The sequence below is a fragment of the Sus scrofa genome, chromosome 16 (assembly GCF_000003025.6).
Source record: "Sus scrofa isolate TJ Tabasco breed Duroc chromosome 16, Sscrofa11.1, whole genome shotgun sequence".
In the NCBI taxonomy this organism is placed as follows: Eukaryota; Metazoa; Chordata; class Mammalia; order Artiodactyla; family Suidae; genus Sus; species Sus scrofa.
This window is the reverse complement of record NC_010458.4, coordinates 8,207,072-8,220,226: the sequence shown is the minus strand read 5'-3', so window position 1 is coordinate 8,220,226 and position 13,155 is coordinate 8,207,072. Positions and strand designations below refer to the sequence as shown.

At 34.1% G+C, this 13,155-nt stretch overlaps 1 protein-coding gene across 9 annotated transcripts in view; it reads left to right on the top strand.

Annotated features, from left to right (window-relative positions):
• The window catches only part of CDH18 (cadherin 18), a 1,026,794-nt gene that overhangs the window by 896,820 nt on the left and 116,819 nt on the right, over positions 1 to 13,155 (top strand). The gene's annotated exons all lie outside the window — the stretch shown is intronic.

Sequence of the window (13,155 nt, the reverse complement as noted above, 5' to 3'; positions counted from 1 at the left end):
TTTTAAAAATATCTTTAAAACTTTATAATGAGATAGAGCATCACTTTGAAATTATTCACATATATTCAACCTAAGGAAAAAAAAGACATTATTAACACACTGTAAATAATTTGGTACCTAAAATTCAACAATGCACTTGGCACCACCTTATATCTTAGCAAATCTAAGCTTTACATTCAGACATCTAAATTATAAGTGCTCCAATATGTTAGAGAAAGAAATACTGTGTTAAAATAATTTGTCATCAACAAGGCTATAGATTCTATAGTATACATTTGGCATAGCAGAGTTTCATTCAGGAGAAAATTCTCTCAACATATGTTCTAATCTTTTGATGGGAAATATATTACAAAGAGTAAACCAACCTTCATGATAATTACAGGAAAAGGAATATAAGTGTACACATTGCTGATATTTTTCTTTGACAATAATTAGGTCACTAATAACAAAAAGGAGCTTAAGTTTAGAGGAATGAGGAAAAACAAGTTCCAGGCAATTTATTTCATAGTTTATAACACAGATGGCTCAGTAGATAGGAGTCAGCTCTGGGGTCTAGGATCTGGCATCAGCTACAGAACTCAGAGGCGCCTTTTCCTAACACAGCTAGGGAGCTTTCACTGTTGCTATTTGTGTAGGTGCTATTGTGCTCTCTGTCTCCCAGACTTGAAAATACCGAGAACATTATGGTAGTGGGGGTTTCTTTCTATTGGAGTTCTGTTACAGGGTTCTGAAAAGCCTAAGTGTCATACTCTGAAATAAAAAGAGCTTAGGGAATTATGTGTGTTCAGCTACTGATATAATTAAGTTTCCCCTCAATAGATTGTAATTTATATTTCCATATGTTTGCAGTGGTGTGAGTGCACCTGCATAACAATGGAAAATTGGCAAAGTGATGTCGTGAAAGCCCAGAGAGAGTATAAGGAAGGATGTGGGAACTAGAAGCTGGTGTCTTAGCTTGTTAGCCATGGAAAAGGGAGCAAGTTTATATTTAGAGGAATTTATTAGGGATGCGACTAGAGTTAGGTGTCTGGCGTGAACCCAGTGCTCACTCTGAAATGGAGAATGGAAAAAACATATTTATTGATCAACAGAAGACACAGCATAGACTTTGATATTAATGACCTAAGTAAGCTGAGGAAATAGAGTAGGTACAGTTGAATACAGAGTAAGTAAACTGGAAGAAATGTCTGAAGGAAATGAGAATACACGTAAGAGGCTGAAAATTAAAAAGAAAAGAAGACAGAGAAAAAGATAAAAATATATACCAAAGGAAAGAGAAGTTTCAATGTACAGTAGTAGGACTTTCAGATGAAGACACCAAAGAGAATGGAAAGGAAATATTCAAAAAACAAAGAAATAAAAAACTAGACTAAGAGTTTTACAGAATAAGGACAGACGTCAATCCTTAGATAAATGATCAAAAGAAGCTCAAAGCAGAGTGGAAAAATATTTTCACCTAGATGCATTATAGTGACCTTAAGAATGCCAAGGCCAAGGAGAAAACCATTTAACATTCCATGAACTTCTCATCAACAATAACATAGTACAGATGAAACATAAAGGGTTCAACAAATAAGTTAGTCTCGGAGCCTCATGGTTGGAAGCACTTTTAATGATTTGCACAAAATGATTTCTGAGAAATTCCCGTCATGGCTCAGCAGTAACGAGCCCGACTAGTATTCATGAGGAGGTAGGTTTGATCCCTGTCCACACTCAGTAGGTTAAGGATCCAGCATTGCTGTGAGTTATGGTCTAGATCACAGACATGGCTCAGCTGCAGCTCCAATTTGACCCCAGCTTGGGGAACTTCCATATACTGCAGGTTCAGACATAAAAAGCAAAATAAATAAATGAATAAAATAAATAAATAAATAAATAAATAAATAATTTCTGAATTATGATGAATCACTGACATTTTTACCCTTTTAAAAAGGATATTTAGGAGTTCCCATCGTGGCTTAGTGGAAACAAATCTGACTAGTAACTAAGAAGAAGTGGGTTGGATCCATGGCCTCACTCAGTGGGTTAAGGATCCGGCGTTGCTGCGAGCTGTGGTTTAGGTCGCAGGCGCGGCTTAGTATTAATTTCTATAACTTTGTCCTTATTCATACCTAATTATGTGTTGAATATGTGGTGTGCAAATATTTTGATTTTGCAATTCAGTGGTCTCTGTATCAGAAGAGCCACATTGCATATGATTATATCAAAAATTCTTAAAATCAAGCCTGGTGTCATGACATAAAGAGAATTGGGTGGTATCAGGGAGCAGGCGAGTGGATTTTACCCCTAAGTGGCACACAGTTATTTGAGACTAGAGAGTGGACTATGAATAGGTTGCATTATTTGTTCACAATTGTGTATTCTTTCACCCCCCCATCATGCCTTCTTATAGGTGGCATATAAGTCCCTGCTACTTGAACTTTGTCCTTTGCCAATGACTTTGTTTTGCCAACAGAATATGAGCAGACATGGTTTGAGTAAACACTTTAAATGCCTTTCAGTGGTTTCATTCTGTATCCCTGATCTCACCTGGCCTTTTCAGCTCATATACTGGAATGAAAATTCACTTGGAACTGAGCCTTACCTAGTGGTTGTAGCTTAGTCATAGTTTCTCATATAATCCAAGATAGAATTAAATATTTGTTGTTCTAAGCTACTGAAATATTTTGATGATTAATCATTACATAAACAGCTGATTAATAAGTAAACTATCTGTTACCCTTTGAATTATTACTGCATAGTAACTATAAAATTTTATCATCTATATTGCCCATTTTATTTTTTTTCCGTAAGAATGTACACTCCTTAAGGATGAGGATTTTTGTCTGTTTTGTTTACTGTATCCTTAGTACCTGAAATTATGCTGGCACAAGTATGTGACATTTACAGAATAAGTCAACAATCTAGACTGATCCAAACATTTATAGAGAGGAGTGGATATTCATAAGCAATTGAGAACTTTTAAGGAAAAATAATTGAGAGTGGGGTGATAAAACAGATATCAACATCCATTTGGTTTGGAAAATAGATCAAGTAGACTTGGTAGAGCCCTGGGGAAGCAGAGTCATGTATACCTCAGGGCTTTATATATATATATGTCCAAGTAAGTTGCAGATTAAAACACATTAGAACATGAAAGGCACTGGAGCCATTTGCCATCCATGTGAAAATAGATAAGTTGATATCCTAAAGGTTTACTAAATTGATTAAAGACATAAGTATTTACACTTTAAAAGAAAATATGAGATTTTTATAGCATTAGAAGAGGGGAAGATTAAAAAAGCAAAGACATCAAACATAAAATGATTGATTGAAATTGCTATCTAAACACTAAATTTCTTTAAGCAAAAGATAGAAACATAGTGAAAAGGCCAATTAGCTGTTATTTAAAAAGTATAATAGTTATAGCAATAATTACATAAAAGTAACAAGATTAGAAAGTTAAAAAAAAAACTTTTGGTATTACAAAATCAGCAAAGTTAAGAACATATAACATTATTGCAATAAAAGAGAAAATCTTAAAGATATCCAGAAATTTAAGGATAAAGAAACTAATGGCAACACATTTTCTTTTTAAAAATCTAATTATCATTTTTAACATAATAGAAACAAAAATAGCCTTGATATAGGTAAAGCGGGCTTGAAGTTTCTGATATATAAATATACTTTTGTTCAAATAATTAAGAAAAAAAACAAGCACCCTGATCATATGTAGAAGATGTAGGAAATAAATTAGGTGTTCTAGAAAATCGAAAATGCTTAATTAAGATGAGTCTTAAAAGCAATAAAAATCAAATGAACCCATCATGTATATGTATGTGTATATATGTATATATACATATAAACAATGATGTGAAATGAGAAAAAAGATAAAAATCTCTATGCAATAAACATGAAAGTATTTTATAAGTAGAAGAGGACAGAGAAAAAAATTATAAATGTAAATATCCCTTCAAAAACAACAAGCATGTTCCCCTTGTGGCTCAGCAGGTTATACATCCAACTAGTATCTATGAGGTTCAATCCCTGGCCTTAGTCAGTGGGATGTGGTGCTGCTGCAAGCTGCAGCATAGGTCATAGTTGCCAGTGGTGCCATATGGCTTGGATACTGCATTGCTGTGGCGTAGGCTGGCAGCTGCAGCTCTGATCTCTAGCCCGGGAACTTCCATATGCCGTGAGTGCAGCCCTGAAAAGCAAAACAACAACAACAACAACAACAACAACAACAACAACAACAAACCACACACACACACACACACACACACACAAAAGAGAGATTGAGATTCATAATAAAATATCTCAATATGTTTTAATATTGAAAGACTGTCCAGAACTAATACATCCTGGTGGTGTTTGTTTGTCATTAACCAAAATACATCCTAGAGTTATGGATACAGGAAAAGTGCTCACCTAACAGCATTAAGTCATCTGGCTGATTGTAGTTTTCTCCTCTGCATTCCCTTCTCCTCACAATACATAGTGATGCAAATATATGGACACTTTGGTTGGTGATGCAGTTTTTGCATCACAATCTTTTTTTTTCCCCAATAATTCTTCACTGCTATACAGTTCAGGTAGAATATCCTTCCAAAAAAATAAAAATAAAAAAAACCTGGGCTGTTCTGTTGCAACTTGTGTATATGACAATCAAGTTATGTACTATGAGTATACTGGAGCAATGTAATTATTAGATATGATCATTTTCTAAAAAGCAGAGCTACAAGTAAAGCAATATAATGTCTGTTTTACTTACTAAAGAATGTGAAAAATAAATTTATGCATTTTAAAAACACATTAAATGATTGGTTTTTTAATGTATAATCTATAATATTGATTAAATCAATTCATTTGTTTTATCAACTAGATTTATGATCATATCTATGACATTGCGTTTTAAAAATATATATGTTTTAGCTATTAAATACATATATATTTTATATATATAGTCATATACATGACAAATCTTCTTTGGTAAATACTCCAAAAAAGGGAGGGAACTAGGAAAAATCACTCCCCTTAATTTTACAATGGGGAATTAAGAATTAAGTCTCTTGTTTTAAATGTGTATTTGTCCTTATGAACCCAATTATAAAATTTATTTCTAGAAATGAATGCATGATCTCCATCTCTTTCTCTCTCCTAAGCTACTACATCAATGGTCAAACTATGAGTTCCCTTCATGGCTTAGTGGTAACCAACCCAACTAGTATCCATGAGGATGCAGGTTCGATCCCTGGCCTCACTCAGTGGGTTAAGGATCTGGTGTTGCTGTGCGCTTTGGCATAGGTGGCAAACATGGCTCAGATCTGGCATTGCTGTGGCTGTGGCATAGGCTGGAAGCTGCAGTTCAGTTTCAGCCCTAGCCTGGGAACTTCCATATGCTGCAGGTATGGCCCTAGAAAGCAAAACAAAACAAAATAAACAAAGAACAAAAACAAAAAAAAAGGTTAAAGTGTATAACACACATCCATATAATATGTTTGTATGTATAGGTACAGTATGTTTATGTATGTGTTATGAAATCAAAATCTCAATGTATTTTTTCTAGACCTCCTTAATCCTCTTGAAAATTGCATAACACTCCTACAATGTATAACCTTTTTGTGACCTCAAGCAGAATGCTCTGAGGTATTTTTTGGCAACTATAAAAATGCTGATTAGACTGTACTGTAAAATTATCCAAGATGAGTGAGTCTTTTTTTTTTTTTCCCAGAGAAAGCAATTACCAAGTAAAAATAATACAGACAGACACAAGATCATTTACTGTGGATACCAAGATTCTGCAAGCTATGACCTTTGTTAATCTTATTTAGAAAAGAATGCTTTGTTTTCTAAATAATAAATTGACTCTTTCTATGTGATTGTTGTATTTTGAGCAGCAATTGCAAAAATTTAGACTATTAGTCAAAGATTTCTAAATACTTTTCAAACCATATCATTTAAAACTTTGCCCAAGTGTTTTTCACTCCTATAGAGAATACCAGTTTTCATAAAATAATAGGTAAAAGAAGGTTCATGTATTATTATTATTCAAAATGATAATATATATTTATGGACTGTTGGTTCTCAGCTGTCAGAGTTCTTAAAGACAGTTGTGCATGTTATATGACTTCAGGATTGTTAGTTGCATGTGTTTTTGTTGTTGTGGTTGTTAGAATTAATGTTTAGTAAGTTTTGTCTGATACCATTTGTTGTTTTAGATTATTTATTTCCTCCTATTGTAATCATTTTATACTAAAAATACTGTTTTAAATTGTTGCTGTGCTATTTTTACATTTCCACCAACATTGTACAATCTTCCAGTTTCTCCACAATGTTGCCAACACTTTTTCTCTTTTGCTCTTTTTTAAATAATATCCAGCCTAACAGGTGTGAGGTGGTCATTCCCTGTAGTGTTCGTTTGGGTTTCCCTGATAATTACGTTTGGAATCTTTTCATATATATGTTGGCTATTCATATGTCTTTATGGAAAAATATCAGCTCAATTATTTACCCTTTTTTCTGGCTTTTTTTTAGGGCCTCACCTGTGGCATATGGAAGTTCCTGGGCTAGGTAGGGGTCAAATTGGAGCTGTAGCTGCAGGCCTACACCACAGCCACAACAATGCGGGATCCAAGCTACGTCTGTACCTACATCGCAGCTCATAGCAATGCTGCATCCTTAACCCACTGAGCCAGGCCAGGGATCAAACCTATGTCCTCATAGAAACTAGTTGGATTCATTTCCACTGAGCCATCACAGGAACTTCCTATTTGCCCATTTTTAAAACTAGGTTATTCATTGTGGGTTTTTTTGGTTGATTTGTTTGTTTTTGCTATTGATTTAAACGAGTTATTTATATATTTTGACAGTTAATCCCTAATCTGATATATGGTTTGCAAATACTTTCATGCATCCTGTATGTTGCCTTTACATTTTGTTGATTGTCTCCTTACTTTGCAGACATGTTTTTTTTTAGTTTGATGTAGTCTCATTAATCTACTTTTTGTTTTGTTTGCTTATACTTTGTGTAATATTCAAGAAATTTTTCCTAAGGTCAATGTCAAGAAGCCTTTTTCTTATGTTTTCTTCTATAAATTTTACATTTTTATTTCTTACATTTAAGTTGTTAATTCATTTTGATTGATTTTTGTGAATAGCGTAATGTAGGGGTCCAGTTTCACTTTTTGCGTGTGTATATATAGTTTCCCAATACTATTTGAGGTAGAAACTGTCCTTTCCCCATATTTTTACACTTGGCACTCTCATCAAAGATCAGTTGAACTTATATTCATGGGTTTAATTCTGCACTCTATCTTATTTTATTGGTCTATGTCTATGCCAGTATACAATTTAATTACTATAGCTTTGTAATATATATTTTGAACTCAGGAAGTGTAAAGCCTACAGCTTTGTTCTTTTTATTCCATATTGCTTTATCAATTCTAGATATTTTGTAGTTCCACACTTGAGATGATTTTTATCTTTTTTTTCTATGAAAGAGTGCCATTGGAATTGTTATTAGACTAGGATAACAATAAATCTGTAGATTTATTTGATGAATATGGATATTTTAATAATATTAAGCCTTCAAATTCTTGGGTACAGGATATGTTTCCATTTATTTATGTCTCTTTTAATTCATTTCATTAGTTTCAAGTACACAGTGATTTTTACCTTCTTGCTTAAATTAATTCCTAAGTATTTTATTCTTATTGATGCTCTTCTAAATAAGATTTTCTTTTCTTTTTTTAATATATAATGATTTTTATTTTTTACATTATAGTTGGTGTACAGTATTTTGTCAATTTTCTGCTGTACAACATGGTGACCCAGTTACACATACATGTGTACATTCTTTTTTCTCACATTATCATGCTCCATCATTTAAGTGATGAGACATGGTTCCCAGTGCTACACAGCAGGATCTCATTGCTTATCCATTCCAAAGGCAATAGTTTGCATCTATCAACACTGAGCACCCTATCCATCCCACTTCTCCCCCTCCCCCTTGGCAACCACAAGTCTATTCTCCATGTCCATGATTTTCTGACTGTGGAAAGGTTCATTTGTGCCTTATATTAGATTCCAGATATAAGTGATATCATATGGTTTGTCTTTCACTTTCCGACTTACTTCACTCAGTATGAGAGTGTCTAGTTCCATCCATGTTGCTGCAAATGGTATTATGCCATTCTTTTTTATGGCTGAGTAGTATTCCGTTGTGTATATATAACACATCTGCCTAATCTAATCATCTGTCAAGGGACATTTGGGTTGTTTCCACGTCTTGGCTATTGTGAGTAGTGCCACAATGAACATGCAGGTGCATGTGTCTTTTTCAGGGAAAGTATTGTCTGAATATATGCCCAAGAGTGGGGTTGCTGGGTCATATGGTAGTATATACATAGTTTTCTAAGGTACCTTCATACTGTTCTCCATAGTGGTTGTACCAGCTACATTCCTACCAACAGTGCAGGAGGGTTTCCTTTTCTCCATATCCTCTCAGCACTTGTTATTTGTGGACTTATTAATGATGGCCATTCTGACTGGTGTGAGGTGGTATCTCATGATAACTTTGATTTGCATTTTTCTAATAATCAGGGATGTTGAGCATTTTTTCATGTGCTTGTTGGCCATCTGTATATCTTCCTTGGAGAAATGTCTATTCAGATCTTTTGCCCATTTTTACATTGGGTTGTTGGCTTTTTTGCTGTTGAGTTGTATAAGTTGCTTGTATATTCTAGAGATGAAGCCCTTGTCAGTTGCATCATTTGAAACTATTTTCTCCCATTCTACAAGCTGTCTTATCATTTTCTTTTTGGTTTCCTTTGCTGTGCAAAAGCTTGTCAGTTCAATTAGGTCCCATTGGTTTATCTTTGCTTTTATTTCTGGTGCTTTGTGAGATTGACCTGAGAAAATGTTTGTAAGGTTGATGTCAGAGAATGTTTTGCCTATGTTCTCTTCTAGGAGTTTGATGGTGTCTTGTTTTATATTCACAAGGATGGTTCAACATACGCAAATCAATCAATGTCATACACCACATTAACAAAAGAAAAGTAAAAAATCTCGTGATCCTCTCAATAGTTGCAAAGAAAGCATTTGACAAAGTTAAAAGCCCATTCATGATAAAAACTCTTACCAAAGCAGGTATAGAAGGAATATACCTTAACATAATAAAAGCCATTTATGACAAACCCACAGCAAATATAATACTCAATGGAGAAAAGCTGAAAGCCTTCCCACTACAATCTGGAACAAGACAAGGATGCCCACTCTCACCACTGTAATTCAACATAGTATTGGAAGTCCTGACCACAGCAATAAGACTAACAAAAAAAAGCTACCCAAATTGGAGGAGAAGAGGTCAAATTATCACTGTATAGAGATGACATGATACTATATATAGAAAACCCCAAAGACTCAACCCAAAAACTACTTGAACTGATCAACAAATTCAGCAAAGTAGCAGCATATAAGATTAACATTCAGAAATCAGTCGCATTTCTGTATACTAACAATGAAATATTAGAAAAGAAATACAAGAATACAATCAATACCTTTTAAAATTGCACCCCCAAAAAATCAAATACCTGGGAATACACCTGACCAAGGAGATAAAAGACTTATATGCTGAGAACTATAAAACATTAATCAAGGAAATTAAAGAAGATGTAAAGAAATGGAAAGATATTCCATGTTCCTAGATTGGAAAAATTAATATTGTACAAATGGCCATACTACCCAAAGCAATCTACAGATTCACTGCAATCCCTATCAAATTACCCAGGACATTTTTCACAGAACTAGAGCAAACAATCCAAAAATTTATATGGAACCGCAAAAGACCCAGAATTGCCAAAGCAATTCTGAGAAACAAAAACCAAGCAGGAGGCATAACTCTCCTAGACTTCAGGCAATATTACAAAGCCACAGTCATCAAGACAGTGTGGTGCTGGTATCAAAACAGATATACAGACCAATGGAACAGAATAGAGAACCCAGAAATAAACCCAGACACCTATGGTCAATTAATCTTTGACCAAGGAGGCAAGAACATAAAATGGGAAAAAGACAGTCTTTTCAGCAATTGTTGCTGGGTAACCTGGATAGCCGCATGCAAATCAATGAAACTAGAACACACCCTCACACCATGCACAAAAATAAACTCAAAATGCCTTAAAGACTGCTTTCTAAATCTCCTTTTTGGATTGTTCATCATTAATGAATTGAAACACAACTGATTTTTGGCCATTGGTTTGTTAAACTGCCAATTTTATGGAATTTTCTTATTCTAACAAGGTTTTGTTTTTTTACTCATTGTTGGTTTTGTTTTATGGGAGTTTTTCAGGTTTTCTACCTATAAGATTATGTCATCTGCAAACAGAGATAGTTTTACTTTTTCCTTTCTAATTGCATACTTTTTACATTTTCTTCCTAATTTATTTATCTGGCTAGAACTCATACTACCATGTTGATAGAAGTGGTGAGAATGAGCTCTTTGTCTTCCAGATCTTTGAAGAAAACTTCACAGTTTTTTAACATTGAGTATGATATTAACATTTAGCTTATTATATATGCCTTTTTTATTTGGAGGTACCTTTCTTCTATACCTAGTTTGTTTTGGTATATTCATGCAATGGAATATTATTCATCCTTAAAATGAAAAGAATTCTGCCATATGTGACACAGATGAACCTGGAGAACCTTATGCTAAGTAAAATAAATCAGTCACAAAAGGACAAATACCATGTGATTCCAATTATATGAGGTTTCTAAAACTGCCAAATTCACAGAAGTATATAATTTGATAGTGGTTGTAAAGGGCAAAGAGGATGGAGGAAATTGGGAATTGTTCAATGGGTGTAAAAGTTCAGTTATATGAGATGATTGAATTCTAGAAAACTGCTATACCCCATTGTGCCTATAATTAACAATACCCTGTTGTGCACTTTAAAATATGTTAATAAAGCGGATCTCATCTTAAGTGTTCTTACTACAGAAACAACATCAATTACCAGAATTGTACTTTTTTTTTTATACCAAGGATGAACTTGCATTGACACATAATAATCATCCAAAGTCTATAGATAGCTTAGGGTTAACTCTTGGTATTATATATTCTATGGGTTTGGGCAAATGCACAATGTATGATGACCACCATTATATCATCATACAGGTATGTTCACTGTCCTAAACATCCTCTTTGTTCTGCCTGGTCACTTCTTCCCACCCCCTCCATGAAAACTAATGGTCTTTTTATTGTCTCCATAGTTTTGCCTTTTCCAGAATGTCATATAACTAGAATCATCCATTGTGTAGCCTCTTCAGATTGGCCTCTTTCATTTAGGCATATGTGTTTGTTGTTTCTTCATGTATTTATATGACTTGATAGCGCCTTCCTTTTTAACACTCAATAATATTTCACTGTGTAGATATGTCACAGTTTATCCACTCATCTACTGAAGGACATCTTGGTAGATCCCAAGTTTTGGCAATGATGATAAAGCTGCTACAAACATCCATGTGTAGGTTTTTATGTGGACAGAAGTTTTCAGTTCCTTTGGGTAAAACTAAAGAGTGTGATTCCTGGATGGTATCCTATGGGAGGGTGAGCTAAGAATTTAAATATGACAAGTGATTCACTTTGGGCATTGACCGTGACAGCAATAATTATTTCTTTATACAGACCTGGAGATTAAGAGACATTTGGATACTTTATTACAAGAATAAATGTGCTTATCATGTTTTTTCTTTACTTATTTGAAGTTTTGTTTTATTTCAGTTTTGGTTTTAATTTTCCTAAACATTAAACAAAGCACTGCAGAATGACAGGAACTACAAAAGTCCTTCGGATTTGGCAAATAACTGACAACTATAGCACAGCTGTATATGCATTATTTATTGCTGTGTTACAAATCAGTACAAATTTTGCAGCTCCAAACAATGAACCTTTATTATCTCACAATTTCTGGAGATCAGGCCTCTAGGTTTGATTTAGCTGAGTACCTCAGGTTTAGGTTCATGAGATCCTAATATAGCTGGCTGCAGAGGTTGTGATCTTATCCTAAGTTTTGCCTCAAGGGTGGCAGGGATGGTTTTTGCTTCCAGCTTACTAACATGATCATTGTCAATTTTCAGTCACTTGTCATATGGTCCATTCAGTAGGGTTTCAATACAACATGGTAGCAGGATTCCCCCAAGGGAGCAATCTAAGGAAAAGTGAGAAAGAGTATCCTTGAGAGAAGCACAGTCCTTTCATTAGCTATTCTTGAAAGTGACATCCCATTAATTTTGTTATGTTCCATTTATTAGAAGTGGAGCACTCTACCTAGCTAACATTTGAGGAAAGGGAATTACCTAAGGGTATGAATATCAAAAGGTGGGAATCATCAGGGGCCACTTCAGAGAGGGTACACTGAAAGTTGATTCATAATTTACAATTTGAAAATTCTCTACTCTAGGGACAGTGTATAAGATGTTAAAAAACTCATCTTAATATATTCTCTTTTGTCTAATTGGGCATGGGAAAGAGTTACTGTACTTGCAATTCTTAGACTGTATTCAACAGGTTCAATTCTTCCTTTGAATATGATCTTCTTCCAGGGATATGGTTCCTCTTATAGGACTCTGCCTAAATGTTTTCTGGGTCATGAATCCTTTATGACTCACTGTTACAGTTTTTGGCAACTTTCTTTGTGAAAACAACCCACTTTGTAAGACTACTGTCATCATAATTCTATGATTCATTTATTTATCTCTAGGTACTAAGCTTTCTTTTGTTTGCATCATTATTCTAGGTTTAGCTAGCCGAAAGTCCTTTGAGAAGCCTCCTGAATCATAGGAAGTCATAATTTAGCTGGAACCTACAGACCTTAGCAGTCAGGAACTCTCCTTCCTAGCCTATCTTAAAACATTTCATGAGATAACATTCTAATTTATTGTGCAACTTTTCTCTATGTATATATTTTCATCATAATAATTTCTATTTTATGTATAACTGCCTAAGGGCATCTTGATTTTTCAAAGATTCTGAAAATTATCATGGTTTCTTTCTGATGCAGAAGTCATACCCTTATATTAAGTATTTCAAATAAAATTATTTTTAAATAAAATTACATTTTAATTCAAGGTTTCTGTTATTTATATAGCTGTTCAAAATTTGTTGTAGTAAAT